Source organism: Sarcophilus harrisii, chromosome 4, assembly GCF_902635505.1.
Source record: "Sarcophilus harrisii chromosome 4, mSarHar1.11, whole genome shotgun sequence".
Taxonomy (NCBI): domain Eukaryota; kingdom Metazoa; phylum Chordata; class Mammalia; order Dasyuromorphia; family Dasyuridae; genus Sarcophilus; species Sarcophilus harrisii.
The window spans coordinates 434,187,806-434,203,682 of record NC_045429.1 but is presented as its reverse complement, the minus strand read 5'-3'; the positions used below and the strand labels follow the sequence as shown (position 1 = coordinate 434,203,682).

Below are 15,877 nucleotides of genomic sequence, written 5' to 3'. Positions count from 1 at the left end.
ACAGTGTAAGAAGAAGACATGGAATTTGAACCCAGGTCCTACTTCATACAGATTCGATCATGACTTTAAAAAAAAAAAGGGTAGAGCAGGAAAACTCTCTGAAAAGACACCAGGGTCAGTCACTCTCATCATTCATACTCCTGCCTTATAAGGACCAAGCTTGTTGCTGAAGAGGCAAGAAAACATGTCCCTCCCTTCATCAAAGAGGTGGGGGGGTCTAGGAGTATAGAATACCACATTTACAATCCAACCCAATTGATGCCTTTGTTTTACTGAACTGCTTTCTATTCTTTCCCTTCTCTCTCTTTCTTATTTTTGCAGTTGCTGCGTTCTGCTTTGTGGCTGGGAAAGCATTATGCAATGATCTGGGACACCTCATGGGTACTAACATACAGCTTCTTCCTTGTCTGAGTGATTTATTTAAGCTAATATTCCATTCTTTTCAAATTTTAGATTTATTATTTTTTCCAATTAAGTTTTGTTGTTTTTAGTAAGGGTGAGAATTGTTTTGGAGGGATTTTTTAATTATAAGAACTGGCTTGCTGGAAGGAACAACCAGGCTTACATTCAGAAATAAAAATGACTAAAGACAAATATGTCAATAACAACTTTATTTTTCAAGTCATTTGTCTACTCTCCACCACCATTACCCAAGTGGTTGAAATAAGTTTGGATAGCCAGAGAAAAAGAGATTTGGAATTGGACAGAAGAAAAGGCTATTGCTGCTGCTGCTACTGCTGCTACAGTATTACTACTACCACTACTATTACTACTACCACTAATACTATCACTACTGCTACAGCTACTATTACTGCTACTGCTACTGCTAATGTTATTACTGCTACTGCTGCTGCTGCTGCTATTGCTACAACTACTATTATGCTACTGCTGCTGCTGCTGCTATAGGTACTATTGCTACTACTGCTGCTATTGTTACTGCTACTACTACTACCACTACTGCTACTGCTCTGCTACTACTACCACTAATGCTATAGGTTCTGCTACTGCTGCTACTGTACTGCTACCACTACTACCACTACTATAGCTGCTGCTACTGTTACTGCTGCTGTTATTGCTACAACTACTATTACTGCTACTGCTGCTGCTGCTGCTACTGCTACAGGTCCTATTGCTGCTGCTACTGTTACTGCTGCTACTACTACCACTAATGCTACAGGTACTATTGCTGCTATTACTGTTGCTATTATTGCTACTGCTGCTGCTGCTATACAATTAGGTAATCCTAATTGTCAACACTCCATCTCTCAGAAGCACAGCCTGGACTGACTGAAATTTCCTGGAACCCTTTAAGAGAAAGGAAATCGTCAAACTTCTCTTAATCACTCTTTTCTTCAACTGTCTAAATCAGGTATTTCCTCACTGGATCTCTTCACCAGATGCTCACCAGACTACAAATTAAACCCCAAATCCAATATCTGGTCCTTAAGGAGAGGGAGGAATGTTTTTGTTTGTTTGTTAAATTTTGAAAACACTTCTGAGTTTGCTCTCTCGCCCTCATCTTCGGTGTCAAACAAAACTGTGGGACCGATTTTACTTTTCCTCTCCCAACAGGATAAATGGTTTCCCTAACTGCTTCATATATAGCCAGATGTGGGACTGTGGCTACCAAGCACAGACCGCTGTCCTACTGGAATATAAACCAAAGGATAGGATCTGAGCTCCGCTTCACCTCTGTTTCTCTGGTGACAGTCAGCCTGCCTGCAGTTGGAGGTAAATAGCCATTCCCCCCTGCCTCACAAAATCAGTCTTGGAATTGAAAGGAAGGGGAGTGGTCATTTTGTACAGCTTTCCACCAGTTCTAGCCCTGCTCCACCTCTACTTCCACTCCTCCTCGTTTGTTTTGATCAATACTACTATCTTTTTATTAGCATATTCCTTCTCAGGAGCCATTTTATAATGAAAAAGAAAAAGGAAAAAATCTCAACAAAACCAGCCAATACATAAGCCAAGCACAATACCACATGTAATGATGCCCTAAGTCTCAGGGCAGTCCCTGGCACAGAGAATGTTTAATAAATGTTTGTTGACTGACCCTCCAAAAAACTATTTAACATTCCACATCCATAGCATCCCACTTTATCACTTGTACATTTTCAAATGTGTTCTTTGAGGCCAAACTTGGTTATTGTACTTACACAACATTCAGTTTTTATTTTATTCTTTTTTCAATCAATCATCAGCATTTATTAAGCGTCTACTAGTGCTAAGGATACTAAGAAAATCCAAAACACAGTTTCCGGGGTTTATGTTCTATTGGAGGAGCCAACATATGAACAATTTACAGCATACAAGAGAGAGCATAAATGGAAAACAATGGAAAGGCATTATCAGGAGGTGGAACTAGCAATGGGGGTTTAGGGGGAATAGGGAATGGAGAAGGAACAAGGAATTATTAACCATCAGTTACTGGATAAGAGCTTTGCAGATAAAATCTGCTCCTTATAGAAAGTGTGATTTAAGCTGAATCAATCAATAAACACTTATTAAGCACGTACTGCATGCAGGTGCTTTTCCAAGCACTGGGAATACTAAAAAAGCCAAGAGACAATCTCTACCCTCAAGGACCTTACAATCTAATGGTGACATGAACATGTAAACACATATATATTAATCCTTTACAGGATTAATAGGAAATTAATAACAGAGGGAAAGTACTAGGATTAAGAAGGGTTGGGGAGTTCAGGAAGCAAAAGAAAGGAGAATATTCCATAAAGCACAACTGATAAAAAAGTCTAGATTCAGGGATTGGAAGTGTCATATGCCAGGAAAAAGAAAAAGTCCATTGTCCCCAGATCGTAATTCCATTTACAATGTTGTTTACTAGTTTACCTAGCTCTGCTTACTTCCCTGCATACCAGTTCACCCCAGTCTCCCTACACTGGGCTGTCTCTAATGACACATAATATTCCATCACAATTATGTACCCTAATTTATATAGTCATTCCCCAATTTATACCATGCTTTGAATCCAATGCTTTGCTACTTTAAACTGAAGGGACTTATTCTCTGACTCGAGGCTGTCATTTCAGAGGGGTAAACTGGGCCCTAAAGAGTTGAACTGGCTAGCTCTTAACCAAATGGCAGGCAAATCACAAAGTCAGCATTTGCATCCAAGATTTTTGCTTCCATATCCAATCTTTGCTCTATATCCCAGGCTGCTGTGTGAGGTGCTAGGGAATCTACAAAGGCCCATAGCTTGGGCCCCAACCGAACCAAGTAAAAAAAGAATAACAAAATAAGATACGTGGAGCTCACTGTCTAGAAGTTTTCGTAGCTGTTGTTCAGTTGTTTTAATTATGAACAACTCTTTGTGACCCCATTTAGAGTTTTCTTGGCAAAGATACTGCAGTGGTTTGCCATTTCCTTCTCCAGCTCATTTGACAGATGAGGAAACTGAGGCAAAAAGGGTTAAATGGGTAAACAGCTAGGAAGTCTAGAAGTAGTGGAGTAGTACATATATATCAATAACTTACAACTTATATGTGACTTAGATAAGCAGTTTCTTTTTTTCTGGATCACTTTCTTCATCAGTAAAATAAATGAGCTGAATTGGAAGATTCCTTCCCAATTCTAAAGCCATGATCTCATGACAACACCCTTCATCACAAGCAGGGGAGGCAGGCACACTTTGTTCCTTGCCCATCGTTCTGGAACTAGAGGCCGTGTTCCAGGAAATCGAATCCTCTTCTCCACCACTTATGTACCCAGCTGTTCCCTCCCTATATAATGCTTTCTCTTCTTCTGTCACAACTACCAACAGGAAGAAGAAATGAAAATACCACCTGTGCACCCAACTCCATCAGCTTCCTAGCCAGAACTCCTCCAACCCCCTCCGGAGATATAGCCCAGATTCCTTCTGACAGCACCAGTCATTCCCACGTATATCAGCACAAATGGGGAGTGTTCCATGAGCTGAAATCTTGGCAGGGTCCCCCCACACACACACACATACACAAACTGTGTATGTACATGTATAATACTTACAAAAACATGCATGTGTGTACATGTGTGTTGCAATGCATCCCTGTGTGTATGTGTATTGGGTATCTATGTATAGACTCTGGGGGGGAAAGCACCATCCCTTATATGTCATATACCAAATTCTCTGCCAAGTCTTCCCCCTAGAGAATGCAGGACCCAAATCCATTCTGAGGCTGCTTATTAAACTAATTAACTCCCCAGCTGGTCAGGTTGCTAGACCTTTCCAGCTAATATCAAGATTAACTAAACTAAAACCAGAATGTGAATTTTTTAAACAATATATAAAGTACAAAGATGGATTCTTATATAAGTATGCAAATATACACAAACAAGGAACAAGGTGGATGAAGATATCAAGATGGGGAGGGGGGGTGGCGTTTAAGTGCCAAGTCACAACATGATATTACTTTAAAAATCTGAGCAGTGGGGTAGCTAGATGGTACAGTGGATAGAGCATCTGAATTCAAGAGGACTTGAGTTCAAATCTGGTCTCAGACACTTAACACTTCCTAGCTGTGTGACCCTGGCAAGTCACTTAACTCCAATTGCCACAGCAAAATAAATAAATTCAAATCTGGTCTCAGATATCTGATACTTACTAGCTCTGATTTAGGTGAGTCATTGAACCCTGATTAACCCACACACACCCCAAAATCTGAGCCGGTCTGGCAAAGGAAAACGATTACATTTGCTAAGAATTTGTTTCATTTATTAAGAATTCAATTTTAAAGAATGGGAGAGAATTCCAAAGATAGGATGGCTAAGTGTACAGAGCTGGCACAGATGTTTGATAACGGCATCCAGCTAATAATGTAAAAACCACTTGTAGCTGTGTTAGCCATTGGGCCAGATGGCCCCTAACCGAGAGGTTTCTGAAAACCTGACGGCCATAAGCTCATGAAACTTGCAAAGCCTATAAGAAGAAATGATTCAGGCAGATCTGGGATATTTAAAAAGCCAAGAAGTGTCTCATCCTCTGAGGATGGAGTAAGCAAATAGCCTGCAGCATTAGGAAAGATGCAGCTTTCAAGTCCAAAAGAATTTTAATAATTTTTTTCTCTTAATTTTGCCATGCTTTTCCAAAAGTTGGCCGTGATGGAGGAACTGAGGGGCATGATGATAACTACAAAGTACCCTCCAGGAGGAAATTTAACACCCAGTAGTGTTTTCTCTCCACCAAAAAAATAAAATGCTTTTTTTCTTTTCTTTTTTTTTTTTTTTTTTTTTTTTTTTTTTTTTTTTTTTTTTTTTTTTGCTTTTGGAGTAAAAAATTAAATATATTTGGAGAATCAAGCAGTAGGCAGACTTGAAGAATTTCTAAAACTCTCTTTTCCCTGCCCCATCCTGACCACAGAAGGTGTGTTCCAAATCTGCAGTGCTGGGAGAAGAAGGGATACATGTTGCAGTGAAATGAGCTCTGACTTGGGAGTCAGAGGAACTACCTTTGACTTTATATGTGATAAATGATATATGGGGAAGTCAATTAATAGTCTCAGCCCTCAGTTTATTCATCTGTAAAATGAGGAGGTTGGACTAATTGATGGCCTCTCAGGTCCCAACTGGGTCTATTTGGAGTCGGAAGTTCTATGTTCAGATCTTAGCCCTGACCCTAAAAAGTGTGGGACCAATCCCTCTGGACTTTAGTTTACTCATCTTTCAATGAGAGGCATGAACGAGAGCAGAGACTGTTAACAGTTTTGTGCCTCATGGACTTCTGGCAGTGTGCAGAAGCCTGTGTACCACTTTTCAATATAAATGTTTTTAATGCATAAAATAAATAGGACTAAAAAAGAAATCAATTATATTAAAATACAGTTATTAAATCGCCAGGGGCATAAAAAAAAGGTCAGACTCCAGGTTGAGGACCTCCAAACTGAATCAGTTCCAAGGCCCCTTCCATGTCTTGGCTCTCATCCTCCTAAAGATCCAACCTCATTACATTGTGTTCTGGTTGTGAAAGGAAACCAAATAGCAAAGTTTTGGAAACAAAGCAGGGTGCTGAGAAACACTAAAACACAGGTGGTCCATAAATGGGATACAATATGACTGTGTGGTAAGAAATTATAAATATGATGCTAGAAAAATGTGAGAAGATTTATGAACTGATACAGAAAGAGGGAAACAGACCCAAGAAAGCAATAGACAAAATGACTCCATAAACATAAATGAACTTCTTATATAACTTGTGTGATACATATATCTATAACTACACATAAGTATCTATATCTATAGATATAGATATCTATATACATATAGATAGATACATAAGTATCTATAACTTCTCTATACATAAGTAATTAATTTATGTATATAATTTCTATCCTATAATATTATCCCACAATATTCCTAATATTACAAAGAAATCCAAGCATATATGAGCAAGCCTTCTAGGTCCAGGCTTCTTAAACTGTAAGACATGACCTCTATAGGGTCTTATACCTGAATGTGGGGGTCACAAAATTATGATTTATTATGAGTAAATGTTTGATTTGTATACCTATTTTATATACCTGCAGTCGTGTTAAAAATTTCTCAGGCTAAAAAGGTTGTGAGTGGAAAAGGTTTAATAAACCCTCTTCTAGATAATCCTAAGCTATTCCTGAAATAGTGATGGAATGGGCATACAATTAATATTCCCATCTCATAGATGGGGAAAAGTGAGGCTTTTATTACTTGGCCTCCAATTAATCACCAACAAGCATTTATTGGGTATCATCTATCTCATTGGTGCTGAGCTAAGTACTGGGATATAAAGGCAAAAAGAGACAATCCTTGATCTCTGTTCTGCTGGAGAAAACATGTGGAGCAAATTCTCAGTTCCCTGAGTCACATCACCTTCCCTGACTTCATCTCCATGCACTGAAAATTCAAACAGATCTGGCTCCAGGACTGAGGGAAGTAACACTACTCTCTCTCTCTGATGTCCCCTCCTGGTGCCACATGCATCCAAAGAAGGAGCACGGGGTCATCCATGGCTTTGGGGCCGACCTCTATTTGCAGTCTTTTGTACTAGTTTACAAAGGAGGAATGGAATACCCAGAGAGAAATTATTTCTCTAAGGTCACACGTAGAGTTATAGAACCAAAAGTGAATCACAGATGCTGTAATACTAAGCCTATATCCCAAAGGGATCAGAGAAAGTAGCTGTGACTTAGGCAAGTCAGAAGAAGCTGGGTGGTACCATGGATAGAGTTCTGGCCCTGGACCAAGAAGTTCCGAGTTCAAATTCAGCTTCAAGTGCTTTTTGTGCGACTTTAGTAAAGTCACTTATTTTGTTTGTTTCCGTTTCTTCAACTATAAAATAAAAATAATAATTTTAACAACTACTTCCCAGGGATATTGTTAGGATGAAATGAAATAATTGTAAAGCATTTAGCACAGCATCTGATGCATAGTAGGTGCTATATGAATGTTAACTATTATTATTTGATGCAACTATGGGACGCCATGGTACCAGGCCTGGACTCAGGAGATCTGAGTTCAAATCTGTCCTCAACTTACTAGCTGTATAATCTTGAACAAGTCATTTAATTCTACTTGCCGCAGTTTCCTCATCTGTAAAATAAGCTGGAGAAGGAAATGGCAAACTACTTTCTTTGCCAAGAAAACCAAAATGTCGTCACAAAGAATTAGACATGACTAAAACGACTAAACAATAATTAATAATAATGATAGCCATAAAGTATTTACAGTCACAAAAAATTAGATATGACTAAAATGACTAAATAATAATTAATAATAATGACAGTAATAAAGTATTTATAGAAACTGTTTCTGTTATGGTAAAGAAATGGATATCAAGCAATGGAGAATGGTTGAGCAAGTAATGTTACATGAATGCGACAGAATGCTGAAGATATGTAAGAACATTTGGAATAATGAAGGGAATGGTTCAAGGAAATCTAGGAGGGTGCCTGGATCTCCCCACTGGGAGCCTCCAAGGACGTGACCACAAATGATGGCTCACTACTCCGGAAACGCTTGGTTGCCCCAACTTGCACACACACAGGATCAAACTTAGCCCCAAACTATTAGCTGATTGTGCCAGCCAGGCCTAGAGGGATAGGCAGGAAGCTGATTCAAGCCAGAATACCCAAATCAGGAAGGGCCCCTTCACCCTTTCGATAAGACTAATTTCCAAGAGAGGCAGACTTCACATACCAGGAAATCGTACTTATCCCCCACAGCCTTCGGCCCTCTGAAGCACAGCAAGAAGCCAAATCTGCAGTGTGTGTGTGTGTGTGTGTGTGTGTGTGTGTGTGTGTGTGTGTATGTGTGTGTGCAGGAAGAATTGGATTTGCTCCTTTAAGGGGGGGGACAATTGGGATTAAGTGACTTGCCAAAGGTCACACAGCCAGTTAATATCTGAGGCTAGTTTATAACTTAGGTCCTCCTGACTCAAGGGGCACAGCTCTATCCACAGGACCACCCAACTGGTACTCCCAAAAATTGAAACAAAGACATAGGTTCAAAACAAAAGCTCTAACACTGGCTCTTATTACTGGGACCTCTAACCAAGTCATATTCCCTCTAGTCCTCCACATCCTTCTCTGTTAAATAAAACACTGGACTAGCACCTGCCAAGAAGGGAGAGAGGGAGAGAGAGAGAGAGAGAATTTAGCAAAAACCAAAAACCTATGAAAAAAAATTTCTGATGTTCTATGCAATTTTCCCATCCCTGGACCTCCACTTCTACAAAAGAGCAGGAGGAGGTATTTCTTCCTGTCTTCTCTTTGGAGCTCAGCTTGCTCTTTATCATCTCACAACATTCAGATTATTGCTGTAGACATCACATACAGTGTTTTCCTGGAAGAAGCTGACATTTTAATAGCAGAGACAACATAAACACACACGGACACAGACCAAGCAGACCCCAGGTAACCTTGGAGGGTTGCATGATCAGCTGAGGAGCCCATAAAGGCTCCTCCCAGAAGATGGCTTTGAAGAAAATCAGAGAGTCCAAGAGACAGCGAGGAGGAGATAGGATGCTGTAGGTATGGTGGCAACGAATGCAAAGACAATGAGGTGGGAAACAGAGGGTCATGTGCTAGGAATATTGAGAATGCCAGGAAGGTAGGACTCAAATTGTGAGTTTGGATTGTATAATAAGAGCAGAAAACTGGAACAGTGCCCAATTATGAAGAGCTTTGAATGCCAAATACAAAAATTTATATTTGGTCCAACAGGTAATGGGGAGCCATGGGAAATTGCTGACCAGGAGAGAGACATAGCCAGATCCATACTTGGTAACAGAGGTGTTAAATACAGATCCAGGCCACATTTGTCCCATAATACTCCAGACTGGGGCCTGAACTAGATCAAAATATAGCTGGGAGATATTTAACAAAATAAATAAAAATATAATAACATATAAATTTTATAACATTAATATGTGGTTTTCTAAGTCATGTGGCATCCTAGAATAGTTTCATGGATCCTCTCTGATTTCTTTTTGAATACTTAATGCTTTAGAAAGTTATTCTAGGGGCAGCTAGGTGATGTAATGGTTACAGCACCAGCCTTGAAGTCAGGAGGACCTGAATCTGATCTCAGACACTTAACATTTCCTAGCTATGTGACCCTGGGCAAGTCACTTAATTCCAATTGCTAAGGAAGGAAGGAAGGAAGGAAGGAAGGAAGGAAGGAAGGAAGGAAGGAAGGAAGAAAGAAAGAAAGAAAGAAAGAAAGAAAGAAAGAAAGAAAGAAAGAAAGAAAGAAAGAAAGAAAGAAAGAAAAGAAAGAAAGAAAGAAAGAAAAGAAAGAAAGAAAGAAAGAAAGAAAGAAAGAAAGAAAGAAAGAAAGAAAGAAAGAAAGAAAGAAAGAAAGAAAGAAAGAAAGAAAGAAAGAAAGAAAGAAAGAAAGAAAGAAAGAAAGAAAGAAAGAAAGAAAGAAAGAAAGAAAGAAAGAAAGAAAGAAAGAAAGAAAGAAAGAAAGAAAGAAAGAAAGAAACTACAGGCTGAATGGAAGATGGAGAAACCTGAGGTAGAGACACCATTGGGAGACTATCAATAGTCCTGAATAGAGTGATGAGGGCTTGAAGGAGGCCTCCTGGGAGGTAAAGATGGGAAGAGAAGAACCAGATATAAATGCCATTGAAGGTCTATATGGAGCAATGCTGGCCACATGACTTAAGTATGTCATCTCTGTTGTCAACCTGGGAGTCTGGAAGGGTGGACTTTAACAGAAATAGATGTTTCCAAGGGTGCCTTCCCCCTTGAAAATCTGATGAGCTTATATTCCCCAAAAACTCATTAGGAAAGGAAAGTTTCTGCACAATCACAACCAAGCAAGCCCTGCGTGATGCTCCACCTGACTCCACAAGCCCACCTGCAGGACCGGAGTCCAGGCCATGAGCAGGGAAATCAAATCCAGCATACCAGCTTGCACCGAAGCATAGGGTCATGAGACTTGGCCAGGCAACCCTAATTCCTGCACTCAAGAAGTTTACATTCTGGGCTAATTCATGGGAAGGGAGAAAAAGGGAAAATGAAATTCACAAGAAGCTGGAATACTGCAGCTACTTTAAGAGGCCAGGCAGAATCTCAAGTGAGTTTGTAAGCGCTGCATTTGGCCGGGACTGATGCACGCATGGTCCCTGGCTTGCAAAACACCTTTTGGCAGCAGAAACATCAACATCCTGGGTTGGTTCGGCACAGATTCATCTCCAACAGCAACCACCACTGAGTCCGTTTACTTTCTAGCGCACTCACTCGCCAGTGCTCTTGGATTCAGCCAATTCACTTGGATTTAATTGCAATTGGTTTAGTTCAACAAGGAGCTACTATACACAAAGCAATGAGAAAAGGATCTTAGATTTATAGCTGAAAGAAAGGTTGATAGAGAGCATCTAGTCCAGCACCCGAAAAGGATCCTAGATTTATAGCTGAAAGGTCAGTAGACAGAGAGTTTCTAATCCAACACTCAAAAAGGATCCTAGATTTATAGCTGAAAGAAAGGTTTGGTAGGCAGAGGGCTTCTAATCCAACACCCGAAAAGGATCCTAGATTTATAGCTGAAAGGTCAGTAGACAGAGAGCATCTAATCCAACACCCAAAAGGGATCCTAGATTTATAGCTGAAAGGTCAGTAGATAGAGAGCATCTAGTCCAACACTTGAAAAGGATCCTAGATTTGTAGTTGAAAGGTCAATAGACAGAGAGCTTCTAATCCAACACTCGAAAAGAATCCTAGATTTATATAGTTGAAAGGTCGATAGATAGAGAGCATCTAATCTAATACCCTCATTTACAGACGGAGAAACTGAGGACCTCAGAGATGAAATAAGTTATTCAGGAGTGGGTGTGAAGGGGTAAGAAACATGCCTACTATATATACTGGGCACAGTGCTAAGATAAACTTTATTAAAATGCCTTCATTTGATTCTCACAACAGCACTGAAAGTTGGTACTATTAGTATCCCCATTTAAAAGTCAAAGAAATTGAAGCAGACAAAGGTAACACACTGAGTTACAAAAGGTAACAGGCTGAGTTCGGGTGGGACTAGAACCTGGTTTTGCTAGCTCTTTCTGAAGCAGACTCTATCCACCATCCCATGCTCTCTCCACTTTGGCAAAGGACAGAGATAAAATGAAAAACAATTCCCACAAGGACAGTCCTGGGGAAAAACTAAGAAAATGCACCCCCCCCTTCCTTTTTTCCAGAGGTGGGAACACACAGGTATGGAATGCTGCATATACTGTCCAATGCATTGGGGATGCTTTCATGGATCTCTTTTTTAACTCTTTTTTTTATTCTTTGCCACAGAGGATGGTTCAATGCAGATGGAAGAGATATATTTGGACATGGAAGTGATATAAAAACCAGAGACATCAATAAAAATAAAACATTTCACATCGCTGCCCTTGAATCTATGGGAGTCTTTGAAATGACCTCAGAAATTACTGTCAGAGTTGGGTGACAGGGGATAAATTCTAATCCACATCTGCTATTTTGGTCCTCTGGAAGGAGGTAAGGTGGCTGCTCTCTCCGTCAGGCTCTGGGGATACAGAAGATTACTTTGACTGGATACCCCACAAAGATCATGGGAAAATGAGACGTAGACTCTACTTCAGAGTACAGTTTACTTCAGTGTACAGTTATACAGTAGAGGAACCATGGCTGGGATGACTCAAGAGATGTAGCATGACATAGTGGAGGAAAGGTTAGATTTGGAGGTAGGATAAGGCTTTCAAATGCTTCCACAAGCCCAGAAGCTCTCCCACCAATCACTTTGGAGAAATCTTAGTCCTGAGGCCCCCTGCTAAACAGGGATTCCCATCCCAGAATGACCATAATAAGAAGGAGTACTCTCACTCTGTCTCTCTATGTCTCTCTGTCTCTCATTTTTTCCTCCCTCTCTCCTTTTCTCTCTCCTTCTCTTTCTCCCTCTCTCCCCCTTCTCTTTCTTTCCCTCCCTTCATTTCTCTATCCTTTCCCCAACACTCCCCTCTCTCTGTGTCTATCACTCTCCTCTTTCTCTCCTTTTCTCTCTCCCTCTCTTTCTATTTCCCTCTCTTTCCCTCCAGCTGTCTCTCTTCTCCTTCTCCCTCCCTTTATCTACCCTCCTCTTTTTCTCTCCTCTCCCCCTTTCCCCCACTATACCTCAGAGGCTTGAAGGACATATCTGAAACTTGGAGAACTGGTTTGATTCTCAGATAATAAATCACTGAAGCTTTGACAGTTTCCAGTAATTTGGGGCAGAAAGGAGGTCCCTGCAGCTAGAAAGCTCTCCATGACAGACCCCTGCTGATCTGGGTCCCCCAGAGCTGGGAGTGAGAGGCAGGACCCCAAAGGAGTGAAGCCACGTGCACAGACATGCAAGTCTCTAAGGCAAGTCCCTTGCTCACCTCCCTGGCTGACCTGACCAGACTAATCATTTTAAAAAAATTATAAAGAACTCTAAGGTTGGCAAAGCACTTTATATCTAAGATTCATAACAGCTCCATTGAGTAAGTACTGTGGTGACCCCGTCACGTGGAAAAAGAATTAATCTAGCTTGTTCTTTTTGGCCCCCTGGGGAGGAGGTGGAGAGGAGTTATAAGGAGTTAGATTTAGGTTAAATGTAAGGAAAAACATCCTAATAACCAGAGCTATGCCAAAGTGGAGCTGGCTACCTTGGAAGGTAGCAAATTTCATCTTTCAGCCAAGACTAAGTCTTTGGTCAAAGACTCTCCATCAAGAACAGATGGCTGCTGAGATTGCTTCCAACTTGGACACACATCTTGTTATGTTGCAGGAGTCTGTGATTTGCCTATGATGGGTGGGGTAAGAGGAACAGGGTTCAAATCCTGTCACTGTACGATCAGTGCATAGAGATGGGGCCCAGAGTCAGGAGGACTCATCATCTTTGAGTTCAAATCCTGCCTCAGACATTTCCTAGCTGGGTGATCCTGGGCAATCCACTTCACCCCTTTTGACTCGGTTTCCTCATCTGTCAAATGAGCTGGAGATAGAAATGGCAAATCACTTTAGTATCTTTACCAAGAAAACCTCAAATGGGGTCATGGAAATGCCTAAACAACAACAACACTTGTATGATCCTAAGGAAGTCACTTTCTGGGACCTGTATGTGCACGAATGTTTATGGCAGCCCTTTTTGTAGTGGCTAAAAACTGGAAACTGAATGGATGTTCATCAGTTGGAGAATGGCTGAATAAATTGTGGTATATGAATATTATGGAATATTACTGTTCTGTAAGAAATGACCAACAGGATGATTTCAGAAAGGCCTGGAGAGACTTACATGAACTGATGCTGAGTGAAATGAGCAGGACCAGGAGATCATTATATACTTCAACAACAATACTATATGATGACCAGTTCTGATGGACCAGACCATCCTCAGCAACGAGATCAACCAAATCATTTCCAGTGGAGCAGTAATGAACTGAACTAGCTATACCCAGAAAAAGAACTCTGGGAGATGACTAAAAACCATTACATTGAATTCCCAATACCTATATTTATGCACACCTGCATTTTTAATTTCCTTCACAAGCTAATTGTACAATATTTCAGAATCTGATTCTTTTTGTACAGCAAAATAACGTTTTGGTCATGTATACTTATTGTGTATCTAATTTATATTTTAATATATTTAATATCTACTGATCATCCTGCCATCTAGGGGAGGGGGTGGGGGGGGTAAGAGGTAAAAAATTGGAACAAGAGGTTTGGCAATTGTTAATGCTGTAAAGTTACCCATGCATATATCCTGTAAATAAAAGGCTATTAAATAAAAAATAAAAAAAATTTTAAAAAAAGGAAGTCACTTTCTCACTTTGGGCCTTGGTGTTTTAATCTATAAAATGGAACCAGATGACCTCCATTGATGGATGTGTGGCTATAAGTTACCATTTCATTGTATCCTTCTTCATTAAAGTACTTCTCCATAGCCCTCTCAATCAATTTCTCATTGTTTCCCCCCACCCCAAATTACTGGAAATTGCCAAAATATAGAAGTCTCTTGTGATTTCTTTCCTAGACTCTCTCTAAACCTGCCCCTCAGAAATTCAGAGTGGCACTTTGCAGTCCCCTCCTTCCTTTATAATAATGGATAGAATACCTCTAAGTTTATAAAGCACTTTATGAGCCTTATCTGATTTGTGGCTCCCTAGCATCCCTGTGAGCATTCCAGGACCCATAATCCCCATTTTGTTCTTATTCAATCATTCTAATCATGCCTGCTGCTTTGTGACTCCATTTGGGATTGTTATTCTTTCTCCAGCTCATTTGACAAATAAGGAAACTGAAGCAAACCAGGTTAAGTGACTTTCCCACGGTCAGGCAGCTAGTAAGTGTCTGAGGCCAGATTTGAACTCAGTCAGGAAAATAAAGCTGCCCCATTTTACAGATGAGAACGGAGATTTAAAGAGGTGAAATGATTTATCCTGGATCACACTGCTAGCAAGTATCAGGAGAGAGCTAAAACTTAACTCCAAATCTAGACCTTTATCCACCAAATTCTTTAATTCTTTTTCACTATTTGAAAATGTTAAACTTAGTCTTCCCTATCCCCAAGGCTGAAATTTTGAATTCCTGACAGCAGATTAAACTTTTTTTAAAAATCCAATCATTTGGCAGTCAAGGCCAACTTGTTGCAAAACCTCTTTCTGAGAATCTTTAGGAGACCTTCTGGGCTTTTTGACGCAACTAAGAAATCAACACAGAGACATGGGGTTGACCAGAAGACCACAAACACTGGGCGGAGACGAAGCTGCTGGCAGGATTCCTGTATTCTCCTGCCTGAAAGCTGACCATCATTCCCTCCAAAGGCACAGGCTGCTGTGGGCAGGGCAGCTGGGCACATGGAAAAGGGAGGCAGAAATGGGAAGGAAACAGCACCTTCAACCCCAAACCACCGCTCAGCCTGGTATCCCATCATTCCATCCCATTTCCTTACCTCCCACTTAAAACTCCTCCAGGGATGCCTGCCAGAGTCCTGCATTTGTAGGAGACAAAATAACCAGCTGTCCCTCCTGGGATACCCGCTTTGCCTCCTAGCCATGACGTCAAAGTCACAGTTGGAAAGCTTCAAACACAAACAAACAAGTCCACACAAGACCACAAGGCCAGACTTTCTCATGGAGTAGATGGAATAATCACATTTGGGAAGGTTCAGCTTCAGCCCCTAATGAGGTGGGGGCCATGTGGTATTACAAAACCCAAAGCTTTAGGACAGATTACAGATGTGAAATGGACTCAGGGATGCACGGGGACAGAAAGTCCCCTAGTAGTCATTGAGAAATCACTTCCTTTTCCTTCTAACTCCCAAATGGCCCCAAAGGGTGAGGAATCAGTAGGCATTTTATTAAGTAGTGACTGAGCCGGGCACTGGGGCAATAAAAAACAAAAATGAAGCTGCCCTGTGCTCAAGG

At 40.7% G+C, this 15,877-nt stretch overlaps 1 protein-coding gene across 6 annotated transcripts in view; it reads right to left on the bottom strand.

Annotated features, from left to right (window-relative positions):
• KSR1 (kinase suppressor of ras 1) overlaps nucleotides 1–15,877 on the bottom strand; it is a 199,985-nt gene that overhangs the window by 84,034 nt on the left and 100,074 nt on the right. The gene's annotated exons all lie outside the window — the stretch shown is intronic.